The sequence below is a fragment of the Tupaia chinensis genome, unplaced genomic scaffold (assembly GCF_000334495.1).
Source record: "Tupaia chinensis unplaced genomic scaffold, TupChi_1.0 Scaffold144806_1, whole genome shotgun sequence".
Classification (NCBI taxonomy): Eukaryota; Metazoa; Chordata; class Mammalia; order Scandentia; family Tupaiidae; genus Tupaia; species Tupaia belangeri.
In genome coordinates this window covers 2563712-2586309 of record NW_006204667.1, presented here as the reverse complement: position 1 = coordinate 2586309, position 22598 = coordinate 2563712, and positions in this window count along the sequence as shown.

Sequence of the window (22598 nt, the reverse complement as noted above, 5' to 3'; positions counted from 1 at the left end):
GTGTACCCAAAATGCTGAGCGGAGAATGAAGGAGAAGGGATTATGGCTTGGCCATGCACCCTTTGGGGGCAAGTTCTCCCTTTCCCTCTCACCGTCTTGTCTGTCTCCCTCCGGCAAGTGCACATACACTATGGCAAAAACCTAAAAAATACTTTTTTTTTTTCAAATTAATAAAAATATCTTAGGGCCTATTAGGTATAAGCTGTCATACTTAGTACATTTTATTACAAAAGCAAATAAATATAAAAAAAAGGTCTTTGCAATCAAAGAGTATGAAGAGTTAGGGGATGTCAAAGAACAAATTTTCCACAAATTGAGTTTCAAAGATCTATTGATAATTGACTTTTTTTTTTTTTCTTAACCAGAGAGTACGTGTGCTTGTCACAAGGGAGACAGAGAGAATGGGAAACAACCTCCCCCAAAGGACATGGCTACACCACAATCTCTTCTCTTTCATTTCTCCATCCTGTTAGGATTCCAGGCATGCATGTATAGACGCCCAGCATATTCTTTTTTTTTTTTTTTTTGGAGAGATTTTCACTGTAGGGCGCGTGCGCTCGCCAGACAGACAGAGAGAGACATAGAGACAGAAAGCGAGAAATCACCCCCCAGGGGGGATGGTCACACCGCAATCCCTTCTCCTCCATTCTCCTCTCGGGATCTTGGCCACGCACGCACACGCGCCCGGCGTGAGTTTTAAGTCACCGGGTCCGGGACATGAACCGAGGTCGACTATGTGGGAGTCCAGCAACATAGCCATTACGCTAACTGCTGGTTCCCGCCGCCCAGCATATTCTTCAAGCTGCTGAAGCTGAGGTTTAAACTGGCGTTAGCTATATGGGACCAGCTTGGCTGGTCTCTTTACGGCCAGGCTATAGGACTGGCTCTCTCCCTGGCTTTCATTAGTAACTTGTGACTTGGGCAGGCTCCCATCTACAAAATGGAAAGCACTTGCATGAGCTGAGCAGAGAGAGTAGGCTTTAAGGACAGAAAGGCTGAAGAATGTAGGAACAAGGAACACATAATGTGTTGGTCCTTTCAGAGTCACTTTCCTTACAGGAGAGAAGCAGAGGGGACTTTATCATGCCAGCTCAGGTGGGCTGGATTGGATGCTGTAAGTCTCCTGTCTTTCGGAAAACTGGCCCAGTTCTAAGTTCAGTTTGATTATGTGGCATCTAGCACATGTGATTCCAATCCAGTCTGTTGGGACCTTGTGCAAAAACTCACTCCAATAAAATGGCCTCCCATAAATTTTATTCAACAGGGGTAAGTTGCAAAAATTTTAAATGAAATAAAATTTAAAATATTTAAAATAGCTATTCATTGCAAGTGGAAGAGATACCCTTCACAAAGCAGTGCATGAGTTAGCGTCCAGTAAACATTCCAGAAGATAGTCACTGTGGGAAATCAGAGGTTTGTTATAATTTGGGCTAGTGGGGGAAAGCATTTCTTCAAAGGAGTTGACTTGAAATTTGGTCTTGGAGGGTTGTGTAACATGCACCAAATGTTTGGCTAGACTGAGGAAACACACAATTGCTTTTAATAAATTGTTGGGCTGAAGTTCGCTGTTCGGAGAGTCAATATGTCCAGGAAGTGCACTCTGCCAGTGAAGGCAGTCCTTTAGAAGCTGATGTGGACTGCCTGCCAGTGGGTTGCCCTTCCCACCGGCCAAACACACGGTGCGACTGAAGTCTCAAGGGTCAGTCAGAACTAGCCCCCTTGCCCAACCGTGTTGTATTAGTGAAGCTGTTTATTGAAGCACCTGTGCCCACCCATGTCTGGACATGTTCTTAATCCCTTATTTTCGCAAGTGGCAGGCTTGTTCACAGATGGTACTGGTTGGAAAGAAAATGGTCAGTGTTTGTGCAGTGAATCTGCTCTGAAGAAACCATTATGCTCAACCGAGGAAATGCCATAGTTATTTTGGTATTCCTTTAATTTTGGAAGTCTTTATTATTTGCAGGGCTGACCGAAAAGACTTTTTTTGCAATCCACAAATAAACACCAAATTCCTGTTTTATATGGTGAATGTGATTGGTATTTGAAAAACAAAAGAACAGTGACTAGTGTATCCACCCAGAAAGCCAGAAGCCTTTCTGGTATGGACCCCAAGTCTGTTGATACAGACCTTTATCTTACTCTCTTGCCGCTGCAGGAAAGGCATTTCTATTTTAACATTTCTGAAACTTGCAATGAACAGTAGGCAGAGATAAACTGAAACTAAGGGGAAGTTCTGCCATCAATACTGCATTGATAATCAAGGAATTTCCACCACATAAGAATTATCTCTCGGTCTTTTTAACTTAAGCCCTTTCTGAGATGAATAAACAGAAGAAAATGCATTTGGGTTCTCTACTTTATCCTTTTTAATGCCTAAGAAAATGTTACTGCTAGAAATAAAGACACAGAAATGGTAATTTTTTATCCCCCCCCACCCCCACTCATTTTTGTGACCTAAGCTAATTGGAGAGTTGAAGTAACTTAGATTAGAATGTAGGATACTTGAGTCAACTTGATTAGCTTTTGTTCTTTCCAATGTTTCCTCTACCCCTCTGGACAATCTACCTTGTGGAATGTTGAAGTTATGGGGTGGGAGTGTGGCGAGAGACAGAGAGAACTGTCTAATCCCCCCTTCCCTAGCCCACTGGTTTATCTCTAATCTTGAATTCTAATGTCTATTGAAGTTTTAATCTCCATTTCTCCCCCATCTACTGAGTATGACACTGACTCATACTAATCAAAATACCTTGGACCCATGACTGTGTGTGAAGCAGAGCTTCTTGAATATTTGTAACAACGTGCAGGTGGGGTGGGGTGGAGCAGTTCACACTGAATATTAGGTATTCGTGTTTACAAAAATTGTCCAGACATTTCTGTAACCAGCAGGCCCTTTTTCATGTTAATAAGATTCTAACTTCTCTGCACACTGAAACTTTCACCTTGTTCAGATCTCCTTGCCCCTCCCTTAAAGTTTATTGACCCCCCCCCTAAGAGTCCTGTAGTTTGTCTCCCAGTCTTGACTCAGAGGCAGGGCTATCAGACAGGACTTTCTGTGATGACGTAAAGGTTCTGTGATCTGCACAACACCATGGGGTAGCCGCTAGTCCCATGTGGCAATGAACTTACAATCGTTAAACTAAACTATTTTGGCCTAAAATGGCCACTGTACTCCCACACTTGGATTCCTATGAGTAAGCCCAAATTGTACCTGTTCGGCTGTTTTTCTGAACTAGTTGCTAAATTACAGCCAATCCCACTAGCCACACTTGAGTCAATCACAGCAAGCCCACCTTTCAGGCTGTTGGTGCAGCCTACCATCCAGCTCTAACCAGGTCAATTATTTCTTTACCTCATTCCTTCACTTTCATTCCTGTATGTCACTTTCCCTTTCTAGAACCTAAAACACCGAGTTGACGGAGCCAGCAGATGGTGTAATGGTCTGTTGTTGTACTCTCATGTAGTCGACCATGATTTGGGTCCTAGACCCAGCGACTTAAAACTCACACTAGGTGCATGTGCGTGCATGCCCAAAATCTCAAGAGGAGAATGGAGGAGAAGGGATTGCAGGGTGGCCATCCCCACTGAAGGGTGATTCCTCACTTTATCTCTCTCTCTCTCTTTCTGGAAAGCACACACGCTGTATAGCAAACATCTCTTTAAAAAAAAAAAAGTACCAAGCTGACCACAAGGCTACCTGGAATTGCTTGGAAGTTGGTTCAGCAAACTGCCCAATTCAAATCTTTAAGATTTACTCAATTAAACTCCACTAAATTAAATTGTCTTTTTTTCTTTTGCTGCTGTGAATTACATGCCACATTTAGTTTTATATTTACATGTACATTGAGTAGCTACATGTAGGTAATGCTTATTATATTGGGAAGCACAGTTCCAGACCATCCAACTTCGAGAGGAGACTTCTTACAAACTGCACGGACCTATTGTGCATGTGCTTGTAAATGTGTTTCCCAATAGAGGTAATTTGGGACCAACAGGTGGCATAGCAGTGAAGGTGCTGGACCCCCACTTGGCTGACTGTGGTTAGAGTCCTGAACCAGGAGGCTTGAAAATCATGCTGAGGATATGTGTGTGCATGCCCAAAATCCCAAGAAGAGAATAGAAGAGAAGAAATGGTGGTATGACCAAACCCCCTCTCTCTGTCTTTCTCTCTATCTCTGGTGGTCACACATGCCCTATGGCAAAATATATTTTTAAAAAATAGAGGTAATTCTTTCCCTGAGAGGAGCAATTTTTATTTTTTTTTCATGCCAACTTGTTTAAAGTCTAATATAATCATTGTCCAGTGGCATAAAATTTAGCCATAAATAACTGAAAAGGGGGAAAAACATGCCTCAGTTTAGTCTTTAATATATCCTTTCAAACATATGTGTATGCATTCATGTAATGCCAGTGTCCAATATAAATTGGTCTATTTCGATTCTGTGTTGAAATAGCTAAAACATAACTTCTGAATATAGTTAAGTACTTGAGTGTATCTAAGTCATGGTGTGGGAATACATCATTTCTGTTTCCAAATGTGGGGGTACACTCGGTTATATAATTTTCTGTGGCCAGTTGCAGTCAGAGAAGGCTGGAATTCTGTACTATGGGGTCATGTGCTTGGTTTGCAGTTTCAGATCCTTCCTCTCGAAGAGCAGAATACGCCTCTGCTACGGTTGTGTCATGCATCTAACTGCTACATCTTCTGGTATATAGAATAAGCTCGGGAGTACTGCAGTTCTTTTAGAGGAAGCTTTACTTATCCCAAGAACATAGATTTTGTTTTCCAATGTGTATTTGCCTCCTACATTCCTTTCTTTAAAATGTTTATTACAAATGTTAATCTTAAACAGATGAGTTGCATTTTTGTGATTGAGTTTGCATTTAATAGATGCGATGAACATTTCTTTTCATGAAATGACTGCTTTTGAGCCAAGGTTTGACATATTTCCTTTTTTCCAGAACACTCTTTGGTTTAGCCATTTGCTTGTTTTACCTTTACATTTCTTCATTTGGCATTCAAAGAGCTCAGTGTTTCCCAGGAAAACTTAGCATTTCCATTTACAAAGATTAGGAAGGGTTGAGCATGCTGTAGCATTTCCTGTTGTGCTCTGCTTTGCCACCTTCTGGGGCGCCTCCCTCCCTGCTTGTGAAGAAAGACAGCTGTCTGCAGTCTGTTGGGCAAGAGGAGTTCTGCAAAAGACATTTTTTTTGTTGTTTTTTTAAAAGGTTTTTGCCATAGGGCACATGTACTCACTTGTTGGAGAGAGATAGTAAGAGGGAAAGTGAGAAAAAAAAAACCTTAGGAGAAATCCCATGCCATGGTCACTTCTTCATTCTCTTCTTGGGATTTTGGGCACTCATGACATGTGCCTGGCATGATTTTCAAGTCACCAGGTTCAGGGCTCGAACCTGCCATCAGCCACTTGAGTCCAGCTGCTTAACCACCATGCTACCTGCTGACCTCCAAAAACCATACTTGTTATTGGACTAGAAATTTAGTTCCTGTTAATTCATCACACTAGATAAAATCTCTGTTTTACCAGTTTTCATTCTTACTAATTTTTTAAGTGATTTTTTTTTCTTGCCACAAGACGTGTACACTTGCCAGAGAGAGACAGAGAGACAATAAGAGGGAAAGTGAGAAATCAACCATTTGGGGGATCGTCATGCTGCAGTCCCTTCTCTTCCATTCTCCTCCTGAGGTTTTGGTCATGCAAACACACGCACCCAGTCTGGTACTTGTACTGTGGTTGGCCACGTGGGAGTCCAGAGCCTTAACCACGAAGCACCTGTTGGCCCCACCATTTCACATTTAAACTTATAATCACGATGGTTATCATCCATACTGCAGATTAGTTGGCTTTAAACATCATATACTTTAATTATTGGGTCATTGGGAAAATTGTGACACATTTTTGCATAGAAAAACATAAAAAATATGTTATGGCCTTCCCCAAAACCTAATATAAAAGTAGTATAATCATGTTAATACAAAAGTGTACTTAAAAAAATAACAGTAATCCACTTGAATGCAATCATTATTTCTCTTCATATGCATGTTTTCTCAGTTACAATAATGCCCACACAATTCAGTACCTTACTTTATAATCAATTAACACTATATTGTGTTGTGACATAGTTCCATAGTTCACTCAACCTTCCTTTTCAATAATCATTATTTCAACATCTACATGTTAGTTGGGCATTAGACTATAATTCATTTAAACATCCCCTTGTCGATGAATATTTGGAATACATCTGATATTTGAGTTTGCTAAGTAAGACTGGCAAGAACATCTTTACGCTTATAGCTTTTTACATATTTTGTTTCATGTTGTGGACAGAAATCTGATTGCTTTTTCCTATTTTTCCAAAGTCCTTTCCAGAGGGCCTAGGGGGAGTCACGCCCACAAACATTAACAGGTCATTTTTTCCATGAACAGGATTCTTCTCCATCCCTTCCCTGGCAGAGTATCTTTGAGATGCTTATTTCAACTTATTACAGTATATTCTTTTCTTATCTCTTCCCAAGACACAGAACTTCCTTTTCCTTGAGATGTAGATTAAGCATTTCTTTCACGAATCTCTTCCCAGGATACAGATCTGCCGTTCCAATAACCAACCTAAAAATTGTGGAACCCACCTATAACCTACAAGCTCCTGCTTCCACATGTCCTGCCTTTTTGGGCCAGACCAATGGAAATCTCTTCACTAATTTTGTCTGTCACTCTGAAAATCAAATAAAAGGAACCCCTGTACCTGATCACCCATGAGAAGGGCATGTTTCACCTCCTCTCCGGGCTTAGGTCACTCATATTCTGCTTGGAAATAAGCCACATTAATTATTAATGATCGATTTTTAAGAGCTGGTTATTTTCTGTTGACAATGTCATAATGAGATGATCTATTTCTAGATAATTCATTAATCTACCTAGATCTAGTTTATCTCTGTATCTATTTACTATTGCCTTTCTACAGTAATTACATTTTGAAACCCTAACCTCAGACAAGGGTACAACCAATAAGTATATTAGGAGGAGAGAATTTTCTACTATACTGAATATATAAGTGTATTAAAAATATATTTTTTGAACACTCACTACATCAAGGTCTATTGTTGACGTACTAAGGCAACAGTGACCAGTGTCTCAGTTCATTCAGGCTGCTATAATAAAATGCCACAGATGGGTAGGTATAAACAACTGAAATTGGTTTCTTATGGTTCTGAAGGCTGGGAAGTCCATGATCAGGGTGAGGACTCTCTTCCAGGTTGCAGACTACCAATCTCTTACTCTGTCCTCACACTATCAAGGGGGCACTCAAGCTCCCTTAAGCCACTTCATGAGGATTCTAGTCACATTTGTGAAGACTCTTTTTTCTTCCTAAGCTAATCGCCTCTCCAATGGCCCCTGTTACCTTGTAGGATTAGGATTTAAATAAACAAATTTTGAAGGATATAAGCATTCAGACCAGAGCACCAATGGAGCCACTATCTCTGTCTTGGCAGGGCTTTTCTTGTTATAGGTGCCATAGACCGGTCCAGAGAGTGATTAGTACTTTGACCAGGACAGTAGAGGTCCTATGGAAAGACATAGAGGGGCTTGACTCCCTGTCCCCAGTGTCTTGAATAGCTCCCTAAAAGAAGCAGCATCTAATTACAGTCTAACAAATTAGGAACTAACCAGAAAGAGACAAGAAGAAACGGATTGAGCGTGTTTCAAGCAGAGCTATGTGAAAGCAGGGAGCATGTCTATTCTGTATATGAGGGACCACACTTAAGTCGTGTGCCTAGAGAAGGGATTGTACATAGGAACGTTTGAACATTTCATCTGCATTTTGTTTAACATTCATTAGCAATCATATTTAATGTGCAATTCTTAATTTTTACATTGACTGGAGTGCCATCCCATCCCAACATAAGGCAATGTCCTGGGGTGGCAGTTAAATGACTTCCTTGCAACAACTGATGGTGTAATTTGTTATTTTAATAGCAGGGAAAAAATGTATTATTTGTAACTATGCTTTGAGGTTGATGAAGTGATTCGAGGGCAAACCTCCATTCAAAAAGATCTTGTGTAATTCTTCTCCTAAAGACAGAAATGTCGGGCTGGCAGGTGGTGTGGTGGTTAAGGCACTGGACTCCCATAGAGTCAATTGTGATTTGAGTCCCAGACCTGGCAGCTTGTTTTCCTTTCCACTCTCTCTGTCTCTCCTGATCAAATTAAAAATAATAATGACAAATAAAATTAAATAATAAATAAATAATTCTTTCTAAAAAATTCTGAAATGTCTGTTGTTTCTCCTTTGGCTTAAGGTATTGAAAGAGCTTATAGATTTGTTAGTGGGAAATATTATATGTTCAATACCTTTCTGCATGAAAACTTCATTTATTTATTATTATTACTTAATGGCCAGAGACCATGTGCGCTCCCTAGAGAAAGAGAGAAGCAGACAGAGAGAGAGAGAGAGAGCGCACTCACCAATGGCATGGTCAAACCACAATCCCTTCTCCATTTTCCCATTCTGTCAGGATATGGGGCATACACTCACACGTGTCCAGTATGGTTTTTCAAACCACCAGGTGTAGGATTTGAACTGTGGTTGGCCATGGGAGATCTGGCTCCTTTAACTACTAGGCAGGCCATGGGGTTGTTCTCATTAACACTTTATAATAAATAGTTTTTCAAATTGATTTGTAAACAGCTGTGTCCTTAAAGAACAGAACAGTAGAATTTTTGACTATGACGTTTGGGGTGGAAATGGTCCGTAGTAAGAGTGTCTATTTGGAAAATGGGAACTTAGGTGTGGATATTAAACTTGTGGACAAGTTTGAAAGCAGTGGAGGAGAGTGGGAGGGAGGTATAACCCTCTCACAATCAGAAAATGGTCCTACCTTATGGCCTCTTCACTGCATTTCTTCGCCCCAGCCTCATCTGCAGTTGTCATTCCCGAGGAAAATGGAAAATACCTTTGAAATGTGACTTCTCTTAAACAGCGAATGTAATACTTTCTGTTGCATGGCCAGTCTCTCTCTGCAGTGCCTTAGGCCAATGGGATTGTTGTCTCCCTTGTATTCTTTGGCCACTAGGCTAGGCGTTGGTAGGCACACCCCGCGCCTGAGGAAGTCACGAAGAACTGCACGAGGTGGGGGACAGTGATTGATGCAGCTGCTGGCACCACAATTAGGTGGGGGGACTTAGATCTGGTTCTAGCAATTATCAGAATTAATATTTCCAGTGCTATTATAGGGCGTTTGCAATTCACTGTTTAAGTACTGTGGCAGTTATTTGGCTCGTTAGAAATACTTTGATTCTCCTCTTTCTGGGTGTGTGGGAGTTATTCTTATTCTGACCTTCCTTAAACTTGTAACTTGCTTTGGCCAATGGGAGTGAAAGGGAAGTGGCGTGTTTCTCAAGTGGAAGCATTAACCCATGGGAGATGGGAGCTAACGAATTGGCTTTGAATCATACCCATTTGATAACTATTGAAAAATGTGAAATTGTGAGGGCTATTGACCAGAGAAGAATAAATTTTCATAATAATCTTAGCAAGAGGGAAAATGGACAATGACAAATCAGTATTTCTCTGGCTACACTCCATCTGTAGAAAAGCCAGTAACCCTCAAATTCTTGCTAAGTCGTCCTGAAAGTTCCCAGGAAACCTACTGGGCTTTGCAGCCAAAAGATTTGGCCCCAATAGATCATCTGTGATCTCTTGCTCCAAATCACAGTGGCAAGGAACCAAGTAGCAGCCCTTTCAGTAAATATGTCATTGCAGAGGCGTCCCTGCCACTATCCTTGTCGTCACAGAGCCCAATGGCAATGCCATATGCCAGAGTAATGGTGTTTAAACCAAAAGTGTTGACTGTTGCCGGTAATACAAATGCCCTCTCCCGTTGCCATGGCAGCTTTCAGTGTCAATACAGCAATGCCATGTACTCTCAAAAGCCTCATTTATTTTTGTTTTTATTCTTTTTTTTTTTTTTTTTCATTACGGTCCTCTTTGTCTCTGAGCTTAAACAGGAAGTCCTGGTGGTTCAAGAGACCAGAGTGACACATAAAACCAGGCTATGCTCAGAATCATCCTCACCCTTGTTCTGACTTTCTGTATACCAAATAAACCAATGTATCTAGAAGATTCCTTTTTTCTTCAGATTATTTCTCTGCTAGAAACACCTCCCCCACCCCCCAACCGGCCCTTTTGCAGGAGACTTGATGGACTCAGTCCTACAGTTCTCTAGACTTGTTCAGGATTCTCTTTGGTTAAACCCAAGCTGGGTACTCCCCTACAAATACATTGGAAGATTGATGAGTTTCTTTGATTATATTGATCAGAATTTTGTGGATCAGAGTCCCAGCACACACACCAAGTTGAATTAGAGTGAAATGGAGCAAGAAATTAGAATCACTGTATGGAGTCCCTGTAGAATTTCTTTACAAAGTGCAATAGTTTGAATATTCATGGGTCTAACCATTGTAACGCGATTTAGGGGATGAAAACTTAATCTGAATATGGTGTCAAAAGGTGTGGTTTTGGGGGAAGAGATTGGTCTCAGTTATTAGGGCAGAACCTCCATGAGCGAGTTCTGGTGCATTTATAAAAAGAAGGAATGAGGCAGACAGACACACGGAACACAGACCATGTTGTCCCGTCCTCTCGCACATATATTATAAAGGAGTCAGAAAAACCACCAAAGTGGTGGTTTTTTTTCAATGGCCCTCGGACATTGAACCGCTAAACGGTGACCTGAATAAACTTCTATTTTAATACATTTCCCAGTTTCAGGTATTTCCTGTTATTAGCCATGGAAAAGACTAGAACACAACGGTGCATTCAGTTGGGGAAAAGAACCCCATTAGAAAGAGGAGAAATTATATCAGAATGGAAACTGAATACCTGATGCTGTTTTTCAAATTGTTTCTGTTTTGGGTTTTGGGTTTTTTTTTCTGTTAGTATTGAGTACGGAGTGCCGTGACCCCTCAGAGCCAGCTGCCCAATGACAGTGCCTAGAGATTGTGAGACTCCCAGCATCCTTTGCTTAGTGATAGAAATTGCATTTTCCCTGGGTGCACAGTTCTTCAAGGTCTACTTGGCCCTAATTGGGAGAAAAATCCCCTTCATTTTTTCTGTACCCCTGCTGGCTGGTTGGACTGGAGATATAATGGGGGAGCTTGGGGAGCCCCTGAAGACGGAGACCCAAAAGCCACAGAGGATGGACCAACAACATACAAACAGCCTGCATCCTTGACACCGGGAGCGGCACTTCTCTCTTGAACTGTTTACATTTGGGCTATTGTAACAGGCATAAATACATTTCCAATTAATTTAAGCAGCTGTTACTTGACAACAGATAAGATTGTAACTTTGCCCCAGCGGCTCGCCCCTGAGGCTCAGTCGGTCGGTCCGGCCTGGGACTTGGGTGGGTTTGGGTCACCTGGAGGGGCCGGAGGCTGCGTTTAGACCTGGTAATTTACAAGATTAAAATTAATTTGGTTGCTGATGGTTGCTAAGAACAGCCCTTTATAGTTGAGGTTATGTCATTTTGAAGACAGACATGGGATTTGTATCCTTCAGAACCAAGGAAGCCTTTGGGAAGTCTGTATTTTATATAGCTAGTGTGTGAATCTCTGTGCCTGTGCAACATAGTAGACATTGATGGGAGCACGCATACCCAGTCAGCTTGGAGAGACTCAAATGGACCCTACCACTGAGAAACCAAGATGGCAGTCCACTATGGGGAATTGAGGAAATGGATTAATACAAGAGTGCTGTGATAATATACAACCAAGACAGGGTTCTTTAAACATGGATTTCTTGAAATGAATGAAGGCAGATTTCTTACCCAACACAAATGGACAGTGGATGACTTTCTAAAGACTTTTTTGTATTATTAAAACAAGTACATTTTTGACCTTTGGAAAAGAAAGACGGCACACTAACACAGATGATAGTTTGTATGCCTGGATATTTTTGTAGTTTGATTTGTATGAATATAACTTCATGGAATGTTAATTTTAATGACATTTCTAACACTTTTGTTTTTAGAAAAAGATTGTAACCTTAGTGAACACAATGAGAAAACTGAGATGGTAGGAAGAAAGCTATCAGAGATTTGGATATAATTGGAACAATAAGAGTTCTTTAGGATAAAATATACTTAAACACAGAAAACAAAAACAAGAAAACTCAGAATGCACTGTTGACAAGGTTATGGTCTCTCTGTGTCTGTTTATATTAGACGATGTAAATGTTATGCCAAAATTGCACATACATTAGTTAATTTACTGTATTTATTTATTTATTTATTTATTTTTGAGAGGTTTTTGCTACAGGGCGCATGCGCTCGACAGAAAGACAGAGAGAGACTGAGGGACAGATAGTGAGAAATCACACCCTGGGGGGATGGCCATGCTATAATCCCTTCTCCTCCATTCTCCTCTCGGGATCTTGGGCATGCACGCACACGCATGCATGCACACACATGCACGCACACGCCCATTACTCTGCCCAGTGAGTTTAAGCCACCAGGTCCGGGACTCAAACCACAGTCGACTACGTGGGAGTCCAGAGACATAGCCATTACGCCAACTGCTGGTCCTGATTTACTGTATTTCTATAACCCATATCTTTAGCATTAAACATTAGATGATACCTTTGAATGACAATAAAGTTCAACTGCTAACTTTATGAATTCAACTATGGGAAATTACCTGTTCTCTCAATCTTCAGAATAAGTTTAATTAGAAGAATAAGAAAATTAGTGCTGGCAGGTGGCGTGGTGGTTAAGGGTGGACTCCCACATGATCGACTGTGGTTTGAGTCTTTGACCTGGTATCTTGCTCTCTCACTTTCCTTCTCTCTCTCTCTTGCTCTCTGGTCAAATTAAAATAAGTAAATAAGTAAAGTTAAATAAAATAATTCTTCAAAAAGAAGAAGAAAATAGAAGAAATATTGCAAAATCTTTTGCTTCTGTTCTTTTCTTTTCCCCATTTTTGTAGTTAAAAAAAAGTTGTTACAATCCTAACAATATTTCTTCCAGAAACATATGAATGACTATTCTCTGCATTTTTGCTTCTAGAAGGCTTCACAGAATCACTATCTCTTAGGTCCAGTGACTCTTTGTAGGTTATTAACTATAAGAAAAGAGATTTGCCTCTGGGCTGATTAAGAGCCTAGCTCTGAATGGCTCAGTTTAATTTCTATCTATAATAGATAAGAATTTTTTGTTGGGACCAGCAGGTGGCATGGAGGTGGGGGCAGCTGGATCTCACAAGGGTGACCGAGCAATTGGAGTCCCAGACCCTGTGGCTTAAAAATCATGCCGAGCACATGTATGCATGCATCCCCAAAATACTGAGAGGAGAATGGAAGAGAAGGGATTGTGGCATGGCCATCCCTCAGGGTATGATTTCTCACTTTCCTTCTCTCTCTGTTTCTCTCTCTCTGTTGAGTACAAGCACCTTAGAGTAAACAAAGCAACAAAAAATATTTTTGGTTGCATGCCATAGAAAACATGACAGGCGGTTATTTAAGCCACATGACACTTATTATCTACTATTATAAAACAAAAAATTTGGAAGTAGGAGGTCCTAAGATAAGCTGGTCTCAGTTACTCATCAATATCAAAGACCTAGACACTATCTTACTATTCTCTGCTTATTGGTTTCCATCCCGTTGGATACCAGACAACTATCAGGACCAGTATTCACATCCTTCTTCAACCTGTCTGGAGGTAGAAGGTGGGAGAGGGAACAGGAAGTAGCTTCCTTCTTGCAAATCGCCATCTAACGAGAGCAGGGAAATCCTTGCCAGAAGCCCTTACTGCTCTGTTACTCCCACGGTGTCCCCAGAACACAGGGCAGTCCCTCGCCTACAGTCTGATTAAAATGCGGTGACCGGGGACCAGCAGGTGGTGTGATGATTACGTCGCTGGACTCCCAGGAAGTTGACCACTGTTCAAATCCCAGACCTGGCGATTTAAAACTCACTCTGGGTACGTGTACGTGTGTGCCCAAAATCCCAAGAGGAGACTGGAAGAGGAGGGATTGTGGTGTGGCCATCTCTCCTGAAGGGTGATTTCTCACTTTCTGTCTCTGACTCTGACTCTGAGCACACATGCCCCAAAGCAAAAATCTCTCTTTTAAAAAAAAATGCAGTGACCCAGGCCTTATTCTGATTACTGATTCTGATTCTGCAAAAACCTGAGGATTCCTACACAGTAAAGTTTGAAAGGCATTGCTTTAATAAATGTTTTCTTATATTTTTTCACTTAAAAAAAATTGATGATAGACAGTGTGTGCACACACATGAAAAAGAGAGAGAGAGAGGTGCTGTCTGGGCGTCTGGTCAGGCTGGGGTCCCCTCAGAGCGCGGTTGGGTCTCCCCAGACCCACAGCCCCTCGGGACCTGGAGCACACGTGCACTCCTGCATGTTTCCGGCAGACCAGGGCCAAATCTGCAAGTACCGGGCGGCCTCCAGCACCACGTTTCCATGTGCTATTGTCCAGGCCACCAGGCTAGGCCATTCTTCCATCTTTTTAGCCAAAACTTGGTGACAGGGCTATCCCCAGTGGGAGAGAGCATGGTAAAGTAATCTTTTTCAGCCTTTTCAGTGGAAACAGGAAAGGGCAAATGAGGTGGAGAATGGCTGCTGGACAGGAGGCTCCCAGAAGCTGGTATTTTTCCGGGGATGGAGCGTAACACCATGCTCCCCGCAGCTCAGTGTCACCCTCAGCCACTCTCCGAAATCCACCGCCCATGACGCTGCCCAGAGAGGGAGCAGAGGGGGAAACGCTGGCGTCAGTGGCATTTTCAACAGCAAGCTGAGAATCCACGCATGTGATTTGGGAAAGGTTTCTTGTTCTTATAATCTTGAGGTTTAAGAGCACCATCGGACCCAGGAAAAACATTAAAGCTAGGATAATTGAAGGGAAGGTGAAGACTGGAAAAATAACAGGTCTCTTTTCAGTTCTAGTTGGTGTAAACCATATTTTTCACTAAAACAGCTAATAAAGTCTATTCTTGTGAACATTCTTTTCTCCACTATATATTAGCGTCCTTAAATTCTTGAAAACATTTACTAAGAGAGTTGTTTATAAATATAAAATAACTGGCTTAGAGGATTTCAGAGAATCTTAGAGGATTTAAAATGAGAACTGTGCTATTTCAAGGTCGAGCCATTAATAAATGAAGTCTTCGTGTTTTGCAAAGTAAAATTGTAACGAGCCCTTCATTCACACAGAGAAACACAAGGATAAATGGAACATAATAAAAATAATGAAATAAAGGGAAAATGTGGGGATACGTCTTAATTTTGAGGCCAGGACTTGGTAGACTCCAATTTAAGCCAATCTTGGTTCGACTTCCTGGTAATTATGTGATGATTTATGAATGGAGGTGAAAATCTGTCTGTACATTTATTGAGTAGTCTCCTAAGTGAGAGAACTCCCCCCCCCCTTTTTTTTTTTTTTTTTTTTTTTTTTTTTTTTTTTTTGCCATACGGCATGTGTGCTTATCAAAGAGAAACAAAGAGAAAGAGAAAGGGAAAATGAAAAATCACCCCCTGGGCATCTGGTGACACCACAGTCCCTTCTCCTCCATTCTCCTCCTGGGATTTTGAGCATGCACACACTTGGACCTACCATGGTTTTCAAGCCGCCAGGTCCAGGACTCAAACCACAGTTGGCCATGTGGGAATCCAACACCTTAACCACCACACCACCTGCTAGCCCTTCCCATGGGTTACTAAAGGACAGTTTGAGCATTGGTCTTGGGCTACACTTCCACCTTTTCCCAACCAAATGCCTGTTTTGTTTCATCCATGGAAAAGATATTCCTAACTTACTGCCTTGCCAGTCTGATGTGATTAACATAAATTGGATAGAACCCCAGAGAAACAGACGTGCTTACAGAAAAAAGAACTAGAGGAGCCGTCAATTTGGAAATGCCTGTTTGACTTCAAAACATGCTTTAGACACACTCAACAGTGTGTCTTTAAATTGAAAGTACAGCTTTCACGGCCACATGCAAGAGAACCACTTGATGGGGACAGGTCACTTCCTACAGGGCTTGGCATGTTTTAGGTGCACATAGTTCTCATCAAATTGGCTGGAACGCCCGTGCAGAGCTCTGCTGGCCAACCATGGCGCCCACTAAAACAACTGCGACTTTCAATAAAAATGCATGCCAGGGGAGCCAAAGCAAACTTGTGAAAATTGCCCACTTTCAGGCAACCCGGATGAAAGCCCCAGGAGGGCTGGAGTCACCATGTAGAAGGCTCTAGGAGAGCCAGGAGAAATGGCTCTCTGACCTACCTGAATACATATACTCTTGTCCACAGCAAAGCCACCGTGAGCCAAACTCCCATCTCAGACCTGGAGCCTGGACTGGGGGTGGCCTGATCTGGCCGGTGAAAACAATGAGGCTCCTGGGCCTTTTTCTAGGAGATGCTGAACAGAGATTTCAGAACTGTGGTAAAAGTTGATCTCAAATGTTAAAATTGTGTGATTAATGGGTGATTCGAGAGGAATTCTATGTTTGTATTTTTCAGATTGATGGTGTGCATTGAACTGAAAGGAAAATACTATTTTCAACAGATCAAAAAAGCAAGTTTTGATTACAAAACTAGAAATCTTAAGAAAACTTTTTTTTTTTCTTTTTGGTATTGGAAGTTCAGATTCTCGTCAAATGTGAGTGTGAGCTGTATCCGGCTGGCTTCGTAGTAAATCAGTATGTCACCGCTCGACCTTGGCAAGGGTACCTGGTAATGAGGATGAAAGGTGCTCGGAACAACTTGTGTCTATCTGAGTCACTGTGTTTCCTTCCACAGCACAAATGCGTCATCTGTTTTGTCACAGTTCGTCTTGAGTAATCGGCGCCGTGAGGCACACAGAGCTGGGAAGGGTCGGCCTGCAGGTCAGCGGGCAGCCCTCGCACGCAGGTGCATACCTGGGTCTCATGAAGCTTCTGGAAGGACTCACAAGAAACGACTAAAGGTGGCTGCTGGGGCGGGGCCTGGAGTGGGCATCTAGGGTGTGCAGGGTGGGCAGAGAACTTAGTTTTTCCTTTTTCAACTTTGTGCTATGTGTGTGTGTATAGACCATTCAAGAAAATAAAGAATAATAACGAAGACAGAGTGAAAAGGAGCATATTTTCACTGGCTCTACTTTAAACTGGGTGGATAATTTTCCCCTCTAGGCCTCAGGTGCCTCTTTTCTAACATAAGGTAGGACAGAGTTCAGACTACAGAAATAGCTAATATTTCTAAAAGCAGTGAGTCCATAATTTTTTTTAAAAAAACAAACAAGCAAAAAAAATTGAACACTCAGGTATGATAGACAAAACATTGAAGAGACGGTATATTAGCTGATGTTTCATTTTTAAAAGCAATATACAGCATACACAGTATCTCATTAGCCAAAAATTAAAAATTCAGTGGCCATTTATTTTATTTTATTTTTTGAGAGAGATGTTTGCTATAGGGTATGTGCATGTACCAGAGACACACAGAGAGACAGAGAGACAAAAAACAAGAAATCACCACTTCCCCATTCTCCTCTCAGGATTTTTGGCACACATGCACATGCACCCAGCATGAGTTCCAAGCCACCAGGTCTGGGACTCAAACCGCGGTTGACTACATGGGAGTCCAGTGATGTAACCATTATGCCATTCGCAGGTCCCCAGTGGCTGTTTATTGAGCAGCTGCTTTGAGAAGGAGCATGAGGAAGGAAGAGGCAACAGGAGGAGTTGGTGGGGGTGGGAGCTGTGGAGGAAGGAGAGCAGGAAGGAGAGCCAGTGGTTCAAGGTCTAGAGGGTATGAGAAATGGGGCACAAGCGAGGGTAGAAGCTGGGTAAGACCAAGTGTGCCTGGCTGGGTTTGTGGCTTCCCAAGAGCCCTATCTGGGAGCAATCTCCAGTGCAGCTACCCTTGCCCAGCCAGTGACCTTTCCTCCAATTGTCCTGAAACTGGCTCTGGCCTCACACCTTGGAGCCAGAGTGCTTGCCCACACTCCAGGCAGACGGAGCTTCATTCCTGCCCACTCCATTTCCACTACAGCTTTCAGGGGAAAGCTTGGTCTCAGCCTCTGCTCTTGCATTTCCTGTAGCTGACTGCACATTGTGGAAGTGATTTTACCTTGAGTCACACACATGCGATCGAATCTGTGCAGCCCAGCTGCTTGGAGCTGGTGAGGTAGATAACAGTAAAGTGAGGCAGGGCCTGTATTTGCATTGCAAAGGTGTCCTCAGTTATTGGCTGCAGAAATATGAGGAAGCTACTAACACTCTCTGTGCCTACTGCTTCTTGTAGTGGAGCTCTTCATTGCACACAAGGAGTCTAGAAGAAACTTGATTCAACTTCTTCTTGGAAGGAAGGATCCTCATTCATTACCCATTTTTCATGGAGAGTCTAGAAGAGCACAAGGCTCAGTTTTGGTACGAATGAGATTTTGCACCAGATCATTCATTTCGTGAAGGGTTGTGGTGTTTTTCAGGAGGTTTGTGAAGGGTTGTGGTGTTTTTCAGGAGGGTTTGTGTAGGGTTGTGGTGTTTTCCAGGATGGTCTGTGAAGGGCTGTGGTGTTTTCAGGAGGGTTTGTAAAGAGCTGTGGGGTTTTCCTGGAGGGTTTGTGAGGGGTTGTGATGTTTTTCAGGAGGGTTTGTAAAGAGCTATGGAGTTTTCCAAGAGAGTTTGTGAAGGGCTGTGGTGTTTTTCAGGAGGGTTTGTAAAGGGCTATGTTGTTTTTCAGGAGGGTTTGTGAAGGACTGTGGTGTTTTCAGGCATCTCTGACCTGTACCAAGTACCATTTCCCTGCCCCATACCAGACTCTGACATTTGACTATGAGGAGCCACTGATCCAGAGATGACTATCCTATTGAGTTTTCTTTCAGTTCATACAGGGTCAGACTGGGTAAGTGTTAAGAGTAGAGTTTTTTTCTGGCATCCCCATGTTGACCATGTCCCTCAATCCAGCCCCGTCGGGTAGTCAAGTAGCGTGAGGGGAACATGGTCCAGATCTCCATGCAAGTCAACCTAGTACTCTCCAAGCTTGAGGAGAACCTCTAGAAGATGCACAGAACCTTGCCAGTACTAGCCAAGTTTTTGGTGTTCATGTATTGTTACTTCATGGATTATTTCTCCAACCAATTATCTATCTTAGCAAGGATCTACAGAAAACCAGGAAGGGACGAGAGACAGAAAATTCTACCCTGTCATAGCAAAATCACACATTTTCTGGCACAGGGCTTGACATACAATGAAAGTGACCTCTTTCCTTTCTCTCGCAGTCTCAGAACCCAGAGCTCCCTGTGGTCCAGTGATGGAAACCAGCTGCCGCACCAGGAATGTGGGCTCTGACTAAGGTTTGGGCTCTTTATTTCTTCAATGGATTATAGTCATACTTACTAGATTTTCTAGTTAGAGGAATCTGTACTTTTTCCTCCCTAACATCAAGGGAGTGGTTAAGATAGGGGAGAATTTCTAGAGGGTGAGAGGTCAACCGTGTTAAATATATCAAAGTCCTTGTGGGAGATGGAAATGAGGAAGCACTAGAGAGCCTCACTAGGAGGACACCAATGTCATTCTAAGAAAACGCTTCAGTGAGAGAAAGGGCTGGAAAACTGGAGAAGACAGGAGAAAGGTAGGAAGAGAATGGGGTCAGCTCTGACCACTCTTACTCAAAAGGAGGATGGGGCTCACAGCAAATGCAGATTCTTTTTCATTCTTTCTCTTTCTCTTTTTTTAAATTTTTTTCCCTATAGGTCACATGTACTCACTGGAGAGAAACAGAGAGAAATCACCACCACCCCCACGCCCCCTGGAGGGATGGCCACGCTGCAATCCCTTCTCCTCCATTATCCTCTTGAGATTGCGGGAATGCACACACATGTGCTCACAGTTATTTTCAAACCACCAGGTCAGCCATGTAGCAGTACGGCACCTTAACCACAATGCCACCTACTGGTCCCTTATTTATTTATTTATTTATTTATTTATTTATTTATTTCCGTTTTTTTAATAGATTTTTTTTTTTTGTCATAGGACATGTCTACTGGCTGGGGAGAAACAGAGAGAGACAGAGAGAGGGGGAGAGGAAGTGAGATATCACCCCCTCCTTGAGGATGGCCATTCTACAATCCTTTCTCTTCCATTTTCCTCTTGGGATTTTGAGCGTGTATGCATGCTGTTTATTTCATGCTGTAGGATCCAGGACTCAAACCATAGAGTTAGCCATGTAGAATCCAGTACCTTAACTACCACACCACCTGCTAACTCATGCAGATAACTTTTTAAAAAGACAAGAAACTTGAGTCTATTTGAAAGTTGAGAGGAAGAAGAGAGTGGAATGGGAGAAATTAAAGGTACAGAAGAGTAGGGGTAAAACGGAGAAGGAAATTAGCAGAGAGCACAAATATCTCTTCCTCTGAGACTTGTGGAAAGAATGAGACTAAGAAAGAATTTCCTTATAACTTACTGACTTCTATTAAGGAACCGAAATGCGCTTCATAAAATGCACACAGACAAGCAAAATATTACACTGTTATTAGCCAGGAGCACTCTAATTTAAACCAGCTTTAGGAACCTTTGAGTAATAAACCAGTGATTAAGTATTTATTAAACATTCATTGTTCACATGCCATAAGGCTTTGGACTTCTGCCAGATCTTCGAAAAGACAGGCAAACTTATTTCAAAAGGTTTATATTATTATAAACAGTGAAGCAGAAAACTTTACCAAAGTGCTAATCTAGCCTTAACATCTTATAACTTTTAATCATCATTAACCAAACTGGTCACTCTCTCTTTTAAAGACAAAGTTGTGTGCTCAGCCTAGTGGGAAAATATTGAGTTCCTACTATGTGCAAGTGCGGGGTTCATTCCTGATTTAGTGTGTGTTGGAAAAAAAGAGGTGGAGAAAAAGGGTGAGGGACTCCGCCAGGGCAGCTTGGAGAGCCAGAACTATAACAAATCAGCCAGACTTGCAAACATTTAAAACCCAGAACCTCGAGTCTCTGAAACAGAAGTTTTTTACAACACTTTATATACAAGATCATCTATCACCAGCGGAACTTGAGAAATAACACTGAAGAAACACCCTGTCCCTAGGAAGGGAGATCAAAAGAAAGAAATCCTTCTCTGTGCCCCGGAAGTGTGTTTATGATACTCAAGAGAGAACAGCGAAGTCATCTGAGAATTTTTCTTTGTTGGAGTCTGACTTTAAGTCTGTGCCACATAAACAGATAACTTAATGTCCTCTGCTTCAATGCCTCACCAAATTTTAAAAAGTCAGACCAAAACCTCTTTTTGCCTGAAGACAACTGGCTGAGCTGGTTGCGATTTTGAAGTCCACTCCAGCTCCAGCAGTTCTACTTCTAAAGACACCGCTCAAATGTACCGACACTGTAAAACATTTGTCACCCCGTTGCACACAAGGCCATTTTTTTCTTGTTAAATGTAAGTCAAGGAGGCCATTGTCTGGGACGAAGTTCTTACTGTAGGCTCCAGCAGACCAGACTAGAATCGAGTCACTCTAACATGCCAATCATTGAACTGAAACGTAAAGGAAGCTGACAGACTAGTTTTCCTGAAAACAGGAGATCCCAATGTACCTGAGTCAGCACTGCAAGGAAACAGAACTTATGTGTATCTATGGCTTTTTGTTTGTTTGTTTGTTTGTTTTTTGAGAGGTTTTTCTTATAGGACGTGTGCGCTCACCAGAGAGACAGAAAGAAACAGAGACAGAAAGCGAGAAATCGTCCCTTAGGGGGGATGGCCACGCCGCAATCCCTTCTCCTCCATTCTCTTTTTAGGATCTTGGGCATGCATGCACATGCACCCAGCATGAGTTTAAGCCACTGGGTCCAGGACTTGAACTGTGTGGACTGACTACATAGAGTCCAGTGACATAGCCATTACGCCAACTGCTGGGACCCACATCTATGGCTTTTTCAGGCATGTGCACTTGAGAAAGCTCAAGGTGCCACTGAGGCTCTCTGGACTTTGGCTTTATGAACATCCTTATCGCCTTAATACAGCCCTCCCTTACCTTCCGGACTCTCTCCATACTTGGCGTAAGATTAAGTAGTGTAGGGCCAGCTGGTGGCACGCTGGCTAGGACAACTGGATCCGACAGGGTGACTACACAGTTTGAGTCTTGTACCCAGCAGAAAACCCTCCAGGCATGTGTGTGTGCCCAGATCATGAGAGGAGAGTGGAAGAGAAGGGATTACAGCGTGGCCACCCCCCTGGGGGATGATTTCTCAGGCTCCCTGTCTGTCTGTCTCTGGCACATGCACATGCGCTGGGACAAAACGAGACTAAGCCATGTGGGTCTAGGTAAGCATGATGTCACCTTGCTCCCCTAGCACAGAATTCGGCCAGTCAGTGCTGCATACGCCTCCTTGCCACTCGCCCTCCCATCTGTGGCTTGGCCTTTAAAATCACAGTGATGTCTGTAAGACCCTTGCGCACAGTCTTCAGGGTGACTCAGATACTGTCTCCCAGGCCACCGTCCCCAACCCTGGCCCAAGTTAACTCTTGCTTTACTAAGTTTGCCTCAGTATTCCTCTGAGATTGACGCTCTAGAACAATGTTAAGTGAA